The following is a 15,308-nucleotide window of genomic DNA, read 5'->3' as shown; positions in this document are numbered from 1 at the left end:
TCCATTTCTTAACAACTCTGACATAGAAAACATTCTTTCTAATGTCTCTGAGTCATATTTGAGTACTAAGTTTCCACCGATGCCCCCTGGTTCGTTTTCTACCCGTGCTGAAGAGTTTGTCTTTGTCCACCCTGTCAATTTCCCTGAGACTTTTGTAGGTGGTTATCATTGTGGGACATTTGGGGCTTGAATCTAATTATTTAAATATTAATGTAGTAAATTAAATTACGAAGGACCACCCGCTTTTATAGTAAAGAGGGAAACTGAAAATTTCTGATCATTAGATAATTCCTAGATGAACCAGTAACTATGGATAAAATACTAGAGAATATGATCATAGAAATAATTAATGGGCTGTATAATTAAATGAATCAAACCTCAAACACCTACATTGGGGGGTTATTACTGGAACTCAGTACGTCCAGGGACTAGTGTGGTTCGTTCACTAATCCAAAATATAATAATCTAATCCTATGAGTTATTATAAACCAATGTCATTACCATTATTGGGAACATAGATTATGAGTATAATAATGATAATCACAATAAACACATGTCAATCCAAAGAGCTCTGCATGTAAATAATTCCAGATAATTAATAAAGGAAAACAAAGGAGTCTTAGCTTAATGACGATTCCTTTGGGTAAGTCACGATGCTTCCTCTGAATATCCTGGACTCGGCTAGATGACGAGTGGGATGGATTAACATGGGAGAGGGCAGCAGGGAGAATTCTTCTCACGTGCTGCAAGACAAATATTTACAGTAGCAACTAATTAAACTACTGAATCTCTATGTTCAAGAAATTAATATTAATAAGAGATAATGGGTAATAACCTGTGGTTTGGTGTTGGTATACGTCGTCACGACAAAACACCCAGCTACTATTCTACACCCTATACGATGCATCAAATAAGGATAAGATACTTAGCTAATATGGGCACTGTATAAGTTTTAAGATTGCCGAAATTCGCGCCCCAGGCTCTGGCTTCACCTATCCTGGATAATGGCGCGCTTCACTGGTCGGTCACGTGTAGTCAAGAACCAGATTAAAAAGGTTCCTTATATTACGCTGACACCAGTTGAAGATATTGTCTGCAAGGTTATTCACGCCTCACAGTGGCGACTTTCTTCTGAGGATGGACAACGTTTACCCTGATGACTGGATAATGGCGTCTCCTCGTGAGCACGATGCAAACAGGTCCGCCCGAGAGCTTATGCACACGTGTACTGGCGAGCCCTCCTCACCCACGCCGCGTCTCGCGTTCATTAGACAAATTATTGTCATGAATATTAGTATTTCTCGCATTTGTGCTTGAAATGTTGGAGACAGGACGGGTTTATTATTTAGAAGAGGGAAATATTATTATTTGCCAGTTTCGTGGTAGTAAACATATATGGGAGAGGAATTAATGTCTCTCCATGGCATTCACTTGTGACGTTAATGTTCATTACTAGATAAGTGCTATGACTCTAACGCTCTATTCGGCTTTTAGTTGGAGGTCAACTCATCTGTAATTAATTATCACACAGAACGCCTTGGTTATAGAGAATCGAATTCAATTCTCAGATACATTGGATATAATGTGTTTATTGTAATGAAATCTGACGCAATACTGGCGTCGGGTGACGTGAGAATTCTAGCCTATTGCACAGATGAAATTATTAGTACATGTGAATTCTACGTTGTGTTAATTTTACTTACTACAATGATTAGTAGAATTAGTAATAATTAATGAGAATACAACAGTGTTGTATTCGGTGTTGGAAATTTCCAACATAACTCCGGGGGGAGGATTCTAGGGTCGTAGTGTACTGTGGAGTACTGACCTATCCCGAAGTGATATTAAGATTAGTACATTAGTAAATTAATATGTTAGTATGTTAGTACACACATAACGAACGTCCCGTATTAATTAAGGACTTACAAGAACTCAAGTCTTGCTATTTACATGTCAAATGAAACATGTTATTTATAGCCTACACAATATTTAAAGATTTTAACTCTTAGTTGAGAACTATAATAGGCTTGTAGTTTCCCTTAGTGGAAACACGCATTAAATATTGAAACATTAAATGATTAAGTTATCGGTAATCAGGAACTCTCTAAAGCTCACAATAAACTCAACAACTAGGGTCGCAGTGACATGTAATGGTGTATTACGTAGCCGCTGAATCGTAGGCAAACTCAGAATAAGTTCCTAAGAACTGATAACACTATTGTATGATTATACAGTAAAGTATTATTAGTCATTTAAGATCAAGGAGACTATGACACTACAGTAAGGTCACTGTCTAGGGTCGCTGTGACTTGTAACTATTGAGTTACTAGACAATAACATCACGCAGCATCATGATTACCCCAAATTCAAATGAGGAAATTGAATTTAATGTGCACTGCCGTGCAGTAGTCATTCTGACTGATGGTACAACTAATTTGCTAACTAGCTAAAATAATAGAAAAGTAGAGAACTGAAAAGTTTATTCATTAAAATCAAGGAAAATTCTGAGTCGACAGTGAGATTAGTAGCCTAGTCATTCTGACTTATAAGCTAATTAAATGGTAGCTCATAGGCTTGACACTGTAAACTGGTTAGTACGAAATCACCTTTACATGAAATTGAGTTTATTAAATCAGTCTCTATAAGTATAGTCAACTGTAATTAATGGTGAGTACAGATTAGGCTAGTACTCAGTTGACACTAAATAAAGTCCCTAAACCTACCTAAATAAATGGTTTGAATTTCTAACCTACCTAAGTAAGGGACTAAGGTAATTGTGAGCAAAAATGTACTCGAATTAACATTGTGAGCAGTATTGAGCTCATTAACAGGTCGAGCTATATTGAACTCGTGAACATAGTGAGCTATATTGAGCTCTTTAGCAGTGCTAACAGGGTGAGTTACAGTGAACTCATCAACAGTGTTGACAGGGTGAGCTACAGTGAGCTCGTTAGCAGTGCTAACAGGGTGAGTTACAGTGAACTCGTCAACAGTGTTGACAGGGTGAGCTACAGTGTGCTCGTTAGCAGTGCTAACAGGGTGAGTTACAGTGAACTCGTCAACAGTGTTGACAGGGTGAGCTGCAGTGAGCTCGTTAGCAGTGCTAACAGGGTGAGTTACAGGGAACTCGTCAACAGTGTTGACAGAGTGAGCTACAGTGAGCTCGTTAGCAGTGCTAACAGGGTGAGTTACAGTGAACTCGTCAACAGTGTTGACAGGGTGAGCTGCAGTGAGGTCGTTAGCAGTGCTAACATGGTGAGTTACAGGGAACTCGTCAACAGTGTTGACAGAGTGAGCTACAGTGAGCTCGTTAGCAGTGCTAACAGGGTGAGTTACAGTGAACTCGTCAACAGTGTTGACAGAGTGAGCTACAGTGAGCTCGTTAGCAGTGCTAACAGGGTGAGTTACAGTGAACTCGTCAACAGTGTTGACAGGGTGAGCTACAGTGAGCTCGTTAACAGTTAACAGGGTGAGTTCAGTGAACTCGTCAACAGTGTTGACAGGGTGAGCTACAGTGAGCTCGTTAGCAGTGCTAACAGGGTGAGCTGCAGTGAGCTCGTTAACAGTGTTAACAGGGTGAGTTCAGTGAACTCGTTAGCAGTGCTAACAGGGTGAGTTACAGTGAACTCGTCAACAGTGTTGACAGGGTGAGCTACAGTGAGCTCGTTAGCAGTGCTAATAGGGTGAGTTACAGTGAGCTCGTTAACAGTGTTAACAGGGTGAGTTCAGTGAACTCGAATTAACGAGGTGGAGTTTTGCATCATTCAATTATTATGGCGAGCAATATTAAGCTCGTATACGCATGGGGAACAAGCACTCATATTATTACGTTAATTCCAAGGTGAGCTATATTAAGCTCATGAAGCATGTTAATTAACAATGCTAATGTTTAACGATAATGCATTAAACATATTAGTTCTCTGAAAATTCACTTACATATTAGTAAGTTTGCAAGTTTGTTCGTGCTGCGCTCCTACACTAAATAAGCAGAAACGAAAGAAAAAACAACTCAAACAAATGGATGCAAGTATTTATCACTAACTCTTAGTGCAGAAAACATGGTATTAAGAAGGTTTTCTTGGCAAACCTTTAAGCGCAAGTATAGTGGACCAGTGGTCCTAGTGAATTTATTACTAAATTCAGGAAATGCCAGTGGCATTGAGTGCTAGATTCTCTAGCCTAACATTATTAATTACCTAGGGAGTACTAGATTCTCTAGCCCAACATTACAATTTACCTAGGAAGACTGAGTGTGGTCAATTACTACCTGTCGAGAATAATTCTAGGTCTGCAGTGAATTCAATAGTTTGGTCGCTGTGACTTGTACTTGTTTGAGTACGGACCATTGGTTTTCACTGAGAGCTATGAAACATCTCGGCGAGTATCAATTGCACTACATTCAATCTGAGTTTATTACTCAGCTGTGTTTCTCCTTTTAGCTTGCTGCTGGAGAATTAATTTACTGCTGACTAATTTATTATTGTTGGCAGGTTTAGGCTTGTTCACATTCAGAACTTTACCAGTAAGTAAGTAGCCACCTGCAGATTGGAGCATATTCATTCCCAATCGTTTAACATGTCCAGTTATGAACTGGTAATAGTAGTCGGCTCCTACTAGTACATCTACATTGTTAAGGCGGTCAGACGTTAACTTGTTGTCAGCCAAATTAATTTCACGTTCCTGCAGGAAGTGGGCTGTGTACCCCAGACCCTTAATATTTAAGTCTAAAGGTATTTGATCCATAACAATGGCTTGGACAGCCTTGGCATGACTACCTAGTCGTACAAGCGGTTGAACTACTGAGTATTCATGGGTTCCTCGATTTATCATGAACCCTGACAAGTTTAATTTTACCTGTCCTATTGGTTGTAAATTAAGTGCCTCTGCTGCCCTTTGAGTAATGAAAGTTCTCTGGGAACCTTGATCAAATAGTCCACGTGTGGTGATCTTGGCTCCTCTGTTCTTCACTTGAAGTTGGGCAGTAGGCAAGGCAGCATCCACTTGAGATGCTTGTGAAGTTACGCTGTACACATCTCGCACCTTGCAGCACTGTACTGGTGTAGATTCTCTACGTCCTATTCTAGGATTGACATAATTAGTCCTAACTAATTTGCACAGTGCAGCATGATGCTTGCCCCTTCTACACCTATTGCAGGTGTTCAGTGGGGTGTCACAGCTGTTAACATTATGTGGTTTGAGACACCTAGTACATTTGTGTAACTGTTTGAGTCGTCTGACTCTTGTGTCTCTATTAGGATAATTAGTACATTTGTACAGAGAATGTTTTTGATTGCAAAACAAGCACATTCCCCATCCTACAGATCGTTTAGGGGTTACCGGTTTAGGTAAAACAGTACTTGTAGGTTGTGATGGTTTTGCTGTTTGCATTTGCTTGTTATTTATTCTCTTGTGAGTACTTGGTGTACTCTGGGGAACCATTAATAGGCTCTTGGGAGTGCTCTTTGGACTATTAGGTCTCTTAGGAGCACCTCTGGAGTTATTAGCAGTGCTCTTTGGACTATTAGGTCTCTTAGGAGCACCTGTGGGACTCTTAGGCCTCACTGATGAATCAGTGTTTGACTGATTGTTGTTACATTGATTATTAGCACCTTTGTTACCTAGTGACAGTGTCACTTTAGGAGTTTCAGGTAAGGAAACTGATGTAGGTACAGTTTTAGTGCATTCAGATTTAGCATTAATTGCTTGGTCTGCTGTATGATTGCTCATATTGCGCAAACCTGTAAATATATCCTGCATTGACAGGGTATTACCATTCTGGCATACATATAGTTTATTAAGTGTGTCACCAGACAATTTTCTCTGGATGATAATTTTAGTCATCCACTCAGTAGTTGGGTGATCCACCTCTTTACTGAAGGAATTTATCAGTGACTCAAGCTGAAAACTAAAGGCTTGTAAAGAGTCAACTGATTGTTCTGGTGAAGATAAATTTAATAATTGGTGCACAAGGTTTATAATAGTCTTCTCATTGTTAGCACTTGCTTTAGAAGGCTGTTGTGAGCAATTGTGACCATTACTTGTGTTGCTTAAGGCTTCTTGCTTAGCCTCAGCTTCAATTACAGCTTCGACTGCTGCTGCAGCATTAGCTTTATCATTTTCTGGTTCAGATTCACTGATTATTGCAGCTTCACTTGTTTCATCGGCAGCTTCACTTGTTTCTCTGGGTTCTTGTTATAAGCTAGTTAATTCAGTAGCGTTATGTATTGAACTTATAGAATCCAGGGAACATTGAGAAGATTGGTCTGAAAATTGGTCAGACTCTGTAAACAAATCATCACATGAAGCTGTATTAGATGAGAGGTTAGAAAATGAAGGTTGAACTTCAGTTGTGGATCCTGTGTAGTGATCAGTATTGATTAGAGGATTCTCCTCGTCTTGAGGTAGTTCAGGTATTTCATCTGAACTGAGTGTTGACTTGGGTGTAGGTCTATTAATGATCGGCTCTATCCACTCGGGAATATCTTGTCTCGCAAGTACCTCCTTATATCGGTCTAACCTGGTTTGAACGTAATGTTCATAGTTATCAAGATCAGATTCTGTTAGACGTAAGTGGTCTGAGACAGTATGACCGACTTGGAGTAAATTCCTGTGGGACTCGATTACAGTCTTTACAGGATCATATTTTTGGATGGCGTTCCTTATGGAACTTGCTAGTTTATAGACGTCACCTGGGTCAGTTTCTACACAGAGATGACATCTGATAAGCAGTTCTCCTAGGCGAACTTGAAGAGTTCTCAAGAATCTTGCATTCCTTTCTAGAGGATTCATTCTTGTGGTAAATTGAGCCTGATAGGGCTTATGTAGCTAGTGGTATAGCTATATTGTCTGCTCCTTGATGTAGAGCAGGTATAAGTATTGACAGCCTGGTATTTCTTGAGGCTGGTTGTAATTTACCTCATTTAGAGGTTAGCTACCTACCTAATAATAAGCAACTAAGATTTGAGTGGTACTTTGATCTGACTACAGGTGTTCCTCAACTTAGCTCTTCTAAATCAGCCTCGGATGGGTAGTGGACTTACAGTAACACTCAAAGACATACATAGAAATATGCAATAAAATAATTACACAATAAATGGTTAATCCCACCCTTGATAGGGTCAGCACAAAATGAATAATATGTGTTACTAACTAGCTCAAGCCTAGTCGTGAGAATTTCTACTTAAGAAACTACAACTATATTTAGTCTGTGCTTGTGCCAAATTCAACACAATCACAGCCTAAATTGCTACCTAATAAAGGTTGGCATAAGATTATATTATGGTGCAGTAATGTGCAAATAATTGTGCTGTGTTTTTGGGGTTTTGTATTTTATATAATATACACTTGTGTAATTATGTGTATAAGAAATTAAATGAACACAAAGGAATTAATTGTGTTTGGCAAGTATTCTACTGCCGTAAATATTATCTAACTCCTAAATGTACTCCTAATTGTGGAATAAAATGTTATCAGGGTTAGTAATGATTAACTAATATGAGATCAGTAATTTATATTAGTATACTGGATCCCTAAATGTTAATGATCCACTGACTTGAGTGAATCAGTAATTATAACATGGATTCAGGCTATAATGGACAGTCTGCTGACAGCCATACATTGAAACATTGGTATAGCCTAAATGGTTAACACTTAATTGGTGTTAGTGATTAATATAAGGTTATGAGCTGTTGCTCTTGGTGACCTAAAGATTCTACTTCAGTATGAAGTGTAGGTCTAAATGTTGTGGGTAATTGGCTATGACCCACTAAAGCTACCTTATACATGAGGTGAAAGTAGCAATATGTTAGTGTGATCTAGACTAACTGATGTGTTACACTGTTAGTTGACAAAATTAATTAAATAGTTAGTCTAGCGTATGTCACACAAGGATTAGTTATTAATGATTAATATTTTAATTATAAATTTAATGCCTATCCGGTTCGATAAGGACCATAATGTGGGACATTTGGGGCTTGAATCTAATTATTTAAATATTAATGTAGTAAATTAAATTACGAAGGACCACCAGCTTTTATAGTAAAGAGGGAAACTGAGAATTTCTGATCATTAGATAATTCCTAGATGAACCAGTAACTATGGATAAAATACTAGAGAATATGATCATAGAAATAATTAATGGGCTGTATAATTAAATGAATCAAACCTCAAACACCTACATTGGGGGGTTATTACTGGAACTCAGTACGTCCAGGGACTAGTGTGGTTCGTTCACTAATCCAAAATATAATAATCTAATCCTATGAGTTATTATAAACCAATGTCATTACCATTATTGGGAACATAGATTATGAGTATAATAATGATAATCACAATAAACACATGTCAATCCAAAGAGCTCTGCATGTAAATAATTCCAGATAATTAATAAAGGAAAACAAAGGAGTCTTAGCTTAATGACGATTCCTTTGGGAAAGTCACGATGCTTCCTCTGAATATCCTGGACTCGGCTAGATGACGAGTGGGATGGACTAACATGGGAGAGGGCAGCAGGGAGAATTCTTCTCGCGTGCTGCAAAACAAATATTTACAGTAGCAACTAAGTAAACTACTGAATCTCTATGTTCAAGAAATTAATATTAATAAGAGATAATGGGTAATAACCTGTGGTTTGGTGTTGGTATACGTCGTCACGACAAATCACCCAGCTACTATTCTACACCCTATACGATGCATCAAATAAGGATAAGATACATAGCTAATATGGGCACTGTATAAGTTTTAAGATTGCCGAAATTCGCGCCCCAGGCTCTGGCTTCACCTATCCTGGATAATGGCGCGCTTCACTGGTCGGTCACGTGTAGTCAAGAACCAGATTAAAAAGGTTCCTTATATTACGCTGACACCAGTTGAAGATATTGTCTGCAAGGTTATTCACGCCTCACAGTGGCGACTTTCTTCTGAGGATGGACAACGTTTACCCTGATGACTGGATAATGGCGTCTCCTCGTGAGCACGATGCGAACAGGTCCGCCCGAGAGCTTATGCACACGTGTACTGGCGAGCCCTCCTCACCCACGCCGCGTCTCGCGTTCATTAGACAAATTATTGTCATGAATATTAGTATTTCTCGCATTTGTGCTTGAAATGTTGGAGACAGGACGGGTTTATTATTTAGAAGAGGGAAATATTATTATTTGCCAGTTTCGTGGTAGTAAACATATATGGGAGAGGAATTAATGTCTCTCCATGGCATTCACTTGTGACGTTAATGTTCATTACTAGATAAGTGCTATGACTCTAACGCTCTATTCGGCTTTTAGTTGGAGGTCAACTCATCTGTAATTAATTATCACACAGAACGCCTTGGTTATAGAGAATCGAATTCAATTCTCAGATACATTGGATATAATGTGTTTATTGTAATGAAATCTGACGCAATACTGGCGTCGGGTGACGTGAGAATTCTAGCCTATTGCACAGATGAAATTATTAGTACATGTGAATTCTACGTTGTGTTAATTTTACTTACTACAATGATTAGTAGAATTAGTAATAATTAATGAGAATACAACAGTGTTGTATTCGGTGTTGGAAATTTCCAACAATCATGTCTTCCCTTATACTTCTGTTTTCCAGGGACGTGAGGTTTAGCTCCCGTAGCCTTTCCTCGTAACTCATACCTCTCAGTTCTGGGACTAATCTGGTGGCGTACTTCTGAATTTTCTCTAACATTTTCTTGTGTTTAACTGGGTATAGACTTCAGGCTGGAACTGCATACTTAAGGATTGGTCTGACATAAGTGGTACACAAGGTCCTGAATGATTCCTTACACAAGTTTATATAGGCAGATCTTATGTTGACCAGTCTAACATATGCCGCTGATGATATCCTTGTGATGTGGGCTTCTGGGGACAGGTTCGATGTGATATCAACCCTAAGATCTTTTTCTCAATTTGCCTCTTACAAGATTTCACCTCCCAGATGGTATATTGTGTGTGTGTGTGTGTGTGTGTGTGTGTGTGTGTGTGTGTGTGTGTGTGTGTGGGTGTGTGTGTGTGTGTGTGTGTGTGTGTGTGTGTGAGAGAGATATATATATGTAGTAGGTATAATAGAGGAAAAATAGATTAGTTAGAATGGCGGGGACCAAGAGTTAATAGCTCGATTCTGCAGACAAAAATAGTAAATACACACAGACACAAAGTTTGGAAATCTTTAAGAAAATCTATATTTCTATCAAAGTCGAGACCGTCACGAGAGATTCCACGAGCACGAGGGGTCAGACTTGTGTAATTAAGGAGACGAGAGAGGTAGAGAAGGAAGGAGACGAGAGAGGTAGAGAAGGAGAGAGAGAGAGAGAGAGAGAGAGAGAGAGAGAGAGAGAGAGAGAGAGAGAGAGAGAGAGAGAGAGAGAGAGAGAGAGAGAGAGAGAAGGGGGGGGGGGGAGGGAGAGAGGGAGGAGATTGACAGACAAGCACATAAACACGAAAACAGAAGACAGAAGGTTAAGGAGGGAAGTATTAACATAATATTATTATAGAAGGGAGGGAAGAGGAGATTGATAATTTGATATTAATGTTTAGATTTACGAATTTTGGAAATACGTGAGTGAGTGAATGAGTGTGTGTGAGAGTACTCATCCAATTGTGCTTGCGGGAGTTGAGCTCTGGCTCTTTGGTCCCGCCTCTCAACTTTTAATCTACTGATATACAGATTCCTGAGCCACTGGGCTTTATCATATCTAAATTTTAAACTGTATAAGGAGTCAGCCTCCACGACATCACTGCCTAATGCCTTACACCTGTTAACTACTCTAACACTGAAAAAGTTCTTTCTAACGTCCCTGTGGCTCATTTCGGTACTCAGTTTCCACCTGTGTCGCCTTGTTCGCGAACCACCTATGTTAATTTAAACAGTTTATCTTTATCTACCCTGTCAATTCCTCTGAGAATTTTGTAGGTAGTGATCATGTCTCCCCTTACTCTTCTGTCTTCTAGTGTCGTGAGGTGCATTTCTCGCAGCCTTTCTTTGTAACTCATGCCTCTTAGTTCTGGGACTAGCCTAGTGCCATATCTCTTAACTTTTTCAATCTTCGGCTTGTGCTTGACAAAGTAAGGGCTCCATGCTGGAGTCGCAAACTCCAGGATTGGTCTTACATATGTGGTATACAAGGTTCAGAATGATTCCTTACGCATGGTCCCTGAAGGCAGTTCTGATGTTAGCCGGCCTCGCAATCGTCGCAGATGTTATTCTTTTGATGTGGGCTTCAGGAGACAGGGTTAGTGTGATATCAACTCCTACATCCTTCTCTCTGTCCGTTTCATGAGACTTTATCTCCCATTCTGAATCCTGTGTCTGGCCTCATGTTGCCACTGCCTAGTTTCATTACCTTACATTTACTCGGATTGTACTTTAATAGCTATTTGTTTGACCATTCAGACAGTCTGTCTAGGTCATCTTGTAGTTTCATACTGTCTTCCTCCTTCTTAATCCTCCTCATAATTTTTGCATCATCAGCAAACAATGAGAGGAATGACTCTATACCATCTGGAAGATCATTTACATATGTAAGAAACAGTATAGGTCCAAGGACTTAACCCTGCGGGACTCCACTGGTGACGTCTCGCTAGTTTGAAACCTCACCCCGCACAGTGACTCGCTGCCTTCTGTTTCTTAGGTACTCCCTTATCCAATGGAGTACCTTCCCTTCCACTCCTGCCTGCATCTCCAGCTTTCGCACTAGTCTCTGGTGTGGTACTGTGTCAAAGGCTTTCTGGAAATCCAAAAATATGCAGTCTGCCCACCCCTCTCTTTCTTGTTTGATTCTTGTTGTCTGATCGTAGAGTTCAATTAATCCTGTGATGCATGACTTGCCATCACTGAAACCATGTTGGTGTTGTGACACAAAGTTCTTTCGCTCCAGATGTTCCACTAGCTTTTTTCACACAAGTTTTCTCCATTGGCTTGCATGGTATGCAAGTTAGGCACACAGTGTGTGAGTGAGAGAGTGTGTGAGCGAGTGAGTGAGTGAGTGTGTGAGTGAGCAAGTGTGTGAGCAAGTGTGCGAGTGTGTGAGTGAGCGAGTGTGTGAGTGAGAGTGTGAATGAGTGTGTAAGTGAGAAAGTGTGTGAGTGAGTGAGTGTATGAGGGATGAGTGAGTGAGTGAGTGAGTGAGTGTGTGAGTGAGTGAGTGAGTGAGTGAGTGAGTGAGTGAGTGAGTGAGTGAGTGAGTGAGTGAGTGAGTGAGTGAATGAGTGAGTGAGTGAGTGAGCGAGTACGTTAGTGTGTAAGTGATTGAGTGAGTGTGTGAGTGTGTAAGTGTGTGAGTGAATGAGTGTGTGTGAGTGAGCGAGTGAGTGAGTGAGCGATTGTGTGAGTGAGAGATCGAGTGAGTGAGTGAGCGAGTGTGTAAGTGAGTGAACGTGTGAGAGAGCGAGTGTGTGAGTGAATGAGCGAGTGTGTGAGTGAATGAGCGAGTGTGTGAGTGAGTGAACGTGTGAGAGAGCGAGTGTGTGAGTGAATGAGCGAGCGTGTGAGTGAGTGAGGGTTTGAATGAGTTGTGACCAATATAACAAATTCACTTCTCTGGCGAGTATTCTAATGATTTTTCTTATCTTATTTAATTATACGAGAAACCTTTAAGTTTTCTTCATCACTCTCACATTCATTCACTTTCTCCGCAATTAAGTTTTTCTGTTACACTCATTGTCTCTCACTTTCCCAAACTCAGCACACAGCTCATTTTCTCCATCCTTGTCCCATGTCCCTCATTTTCCTCAGAGCCCAAGCCCCATAATCTTGGCTCGTAAAATCTATTCTTATCTCTCACTTTCAGCACCTCTTTCCTTCTTCTCCTCTCAGTTTTCCCTTCCTCTTACCGGTCTTCGTAATCCTATACCTTGTAAGACGTTTTCTCCTGTTCCACTACTAATTCTTACGTCCAGGATCTGTAAGTTTTGGGATCATAAATTTTGATCCTGTTCAGTTGTGTAGTTGCCAGTTCTTTCCTCTTCATGATTCTCTATAAATATCTTTGTTTTATATAAAATATATGTTACCTCTGTTTATTCATGTCAACATTACCATTTATATTTAAGTTGTTCTTATATTTGTATAAGCACAAATTCCTTGCTCTGTTAAGTAAATTAAAATTAAGTAAATTTTCGACTTGTCATGTTTGTGGGAGGGGGAGTTGTGGCTCGGACGCCAGTTTCGAGTTAGTATCTGGGAGCCGTCATTTGAGTCAACTGGTCCAATAAGTTTGTCTGTTTTTTAGTTTTTCTGTATTTGGTCTTAGTAGTTCATTTTATCTGGTGAACATTCTTTATTATATTATAATACATTAGTAGGCCATCTGATTAACAGTTATACCTGAATGATATTATTATTTTGATATATATATAATTTATATTATACAAATAGTTTATATACCTGTTTTATTCTTATAACCTGTAAGAACCATTTGTGTATGGGACGTACTTATGAGGCACTCTGGTTAAACATTCAGAGACAGGGATTAATTTTGAATACCCCTAGACGAGTCCATTACTTACCCTCTGTGTTTCAATGAGCGGTGTGGACGAAACGTAACACATATAGTGTGGGCCATATCCGGAATATTGTTTCCTACATATTAAAATTGTATTAATCTAGCTCTGACTTCCTAGGAACAAGTGTAACCTAGGAAAAATTTGTGCCAATGTTTACATGCCAGTGAATTGTCCTGTGTAACTATCAACCTACGCTTTTACGATTTTGGAGGTAAGTCGTCATATATTTTAGCTTGCACAGTGTGGCCAAGCAAATTTTCAGTGTGGTGGCAATTAAGTGAAGTGTGTAATGCCGTGCCACTCTCTTGAAAATTATTTAGGAATAATGCACCAAGTGTTAGTTAACAATTGAGGATCAAGTTGAGTCATTGTTGGCTAATCCTGACCTTGAGGGAATTAAAAGCCTAACAAAGTTTGTCTTAATATATATGGCAAATAAGCTAGAGTTAGTAGCCAACAACAGGATGAATAGAGCAAAAATTGTGAGAGTCATAGTGCCCCATCTACTAGAAGATGGTAAGCTAGGAGAAGAAATTCTAAATAAGATAAGTGAAGAGACAAGTGAGCAGATTGCTTTAGAACGTCTTGAGGCAGAAAGTCAGTCAGAATTTGCTAGGATTGAGGCTCGTGAGAAAGAATTTGAATTTAAAAAACAACAAAAAATATTCGAACTTATAGCTCAAAAACAACAGAAAATATTAGACCTGAGGCTCAACACAGAGAAATAAAGGCTCAACAAAGACAACAACAATTAGATATAGAGGCTAAAGAGAGACAACAACAGAGAGAAATTGAGGCACAAAATGCGAGAATGGTAGTTCAGTTGCAACAAAGCAACAACAGTTAGAGATTCAGAGAAAAATTACAGAGGATAATAATTGAGTAGAAACACAGAGCCTAGCAGCTGGACATGGAACTACTAGCAATGTTCCTAATAGTAATGTTAGCAGTCATATAAAAGTTAATAAGTATGTCGAGTTAACAAAGTTTAATGAGGAGGACACTAAGGTTTTCTTTTCACATTTCTCTAAAACTGCAGTTAGTATGAACTGGCCAATGGACCAGTGGGTAGCTATTATGCAGAGCCAACTCTGGGGGAAAATCCAGGAAATGTTCGTATCTTTGCCTGATGCAAACAGTTTCGATTACAATTTTGTTAAGCATAGCTTTCAAAATGCTTAGCAGTTGAACCCTGAAGCACACCGGCAAAAGTTCAGATTTTTAAAGAGGGCAAGTGAACAAACCATTGCAGATTTCACCAGGTTAAAAATTAATTACTGTAACAGATGGCTTAAGTCTCTTTCTATTACTGAGTTGGATGCTCTTAAGAATCTTCTGATCACAGTAGGAGTGTTATCATGTCTCCCAGATAAATTGTCTACTTTTATGGCAGAGCAGAAGAACATAACAGATATTTACGAGCTGTCTTAGCTCGCTGATGAGCATGAATTGTTAACTAAGGCACATTTTAAAGCCCCATCAACTAATTTCACCAGTCGAGTAAATTATAATGCTCACCGAAATACTTATCAGAACCAATCCAGTACTATTGCTCCAGCTACTCCCATGAACTCCTCTCTTACCAAACCTAAACTTGCTACTCCATTGCCAGGAACATCAAGTAATGTTAATTCTAAATTTATAGTTGGTTCCACAGGTGTGTCCACTGTAAGGTAATATACTCATTGTAAGAGGAAAGGACATGTGACTAATTCTTGTATTAGTTTGCACCCTGAGTTACGACCAACTGGTCTCATTTATTGTAGAGGTGTGCAGAGTAGATTTACTAATGAACATGTC

The sequence above is a fragment of the Procambarus clarkii genome, chromosome 13, assembly GCF_040958095.1.
Source record: "Procambarus clarkii isolate CNS0578487 chromosome 13, FALCON_Pclarkii_2.0, whole genome shotgun sequence".
Classification (NCBI taxonomy): domain Eukaryota; kingdom Metazoa; phylum Arthropoda; class Malacostraca; order Decapoda; family Cambaridae; genus Procambarus; species Procambarus clarkii.
The sequence above is the reverse complement of the archived record's forward strand: the minus strand, read 5'-3'. Positions refer to the sequence as shown.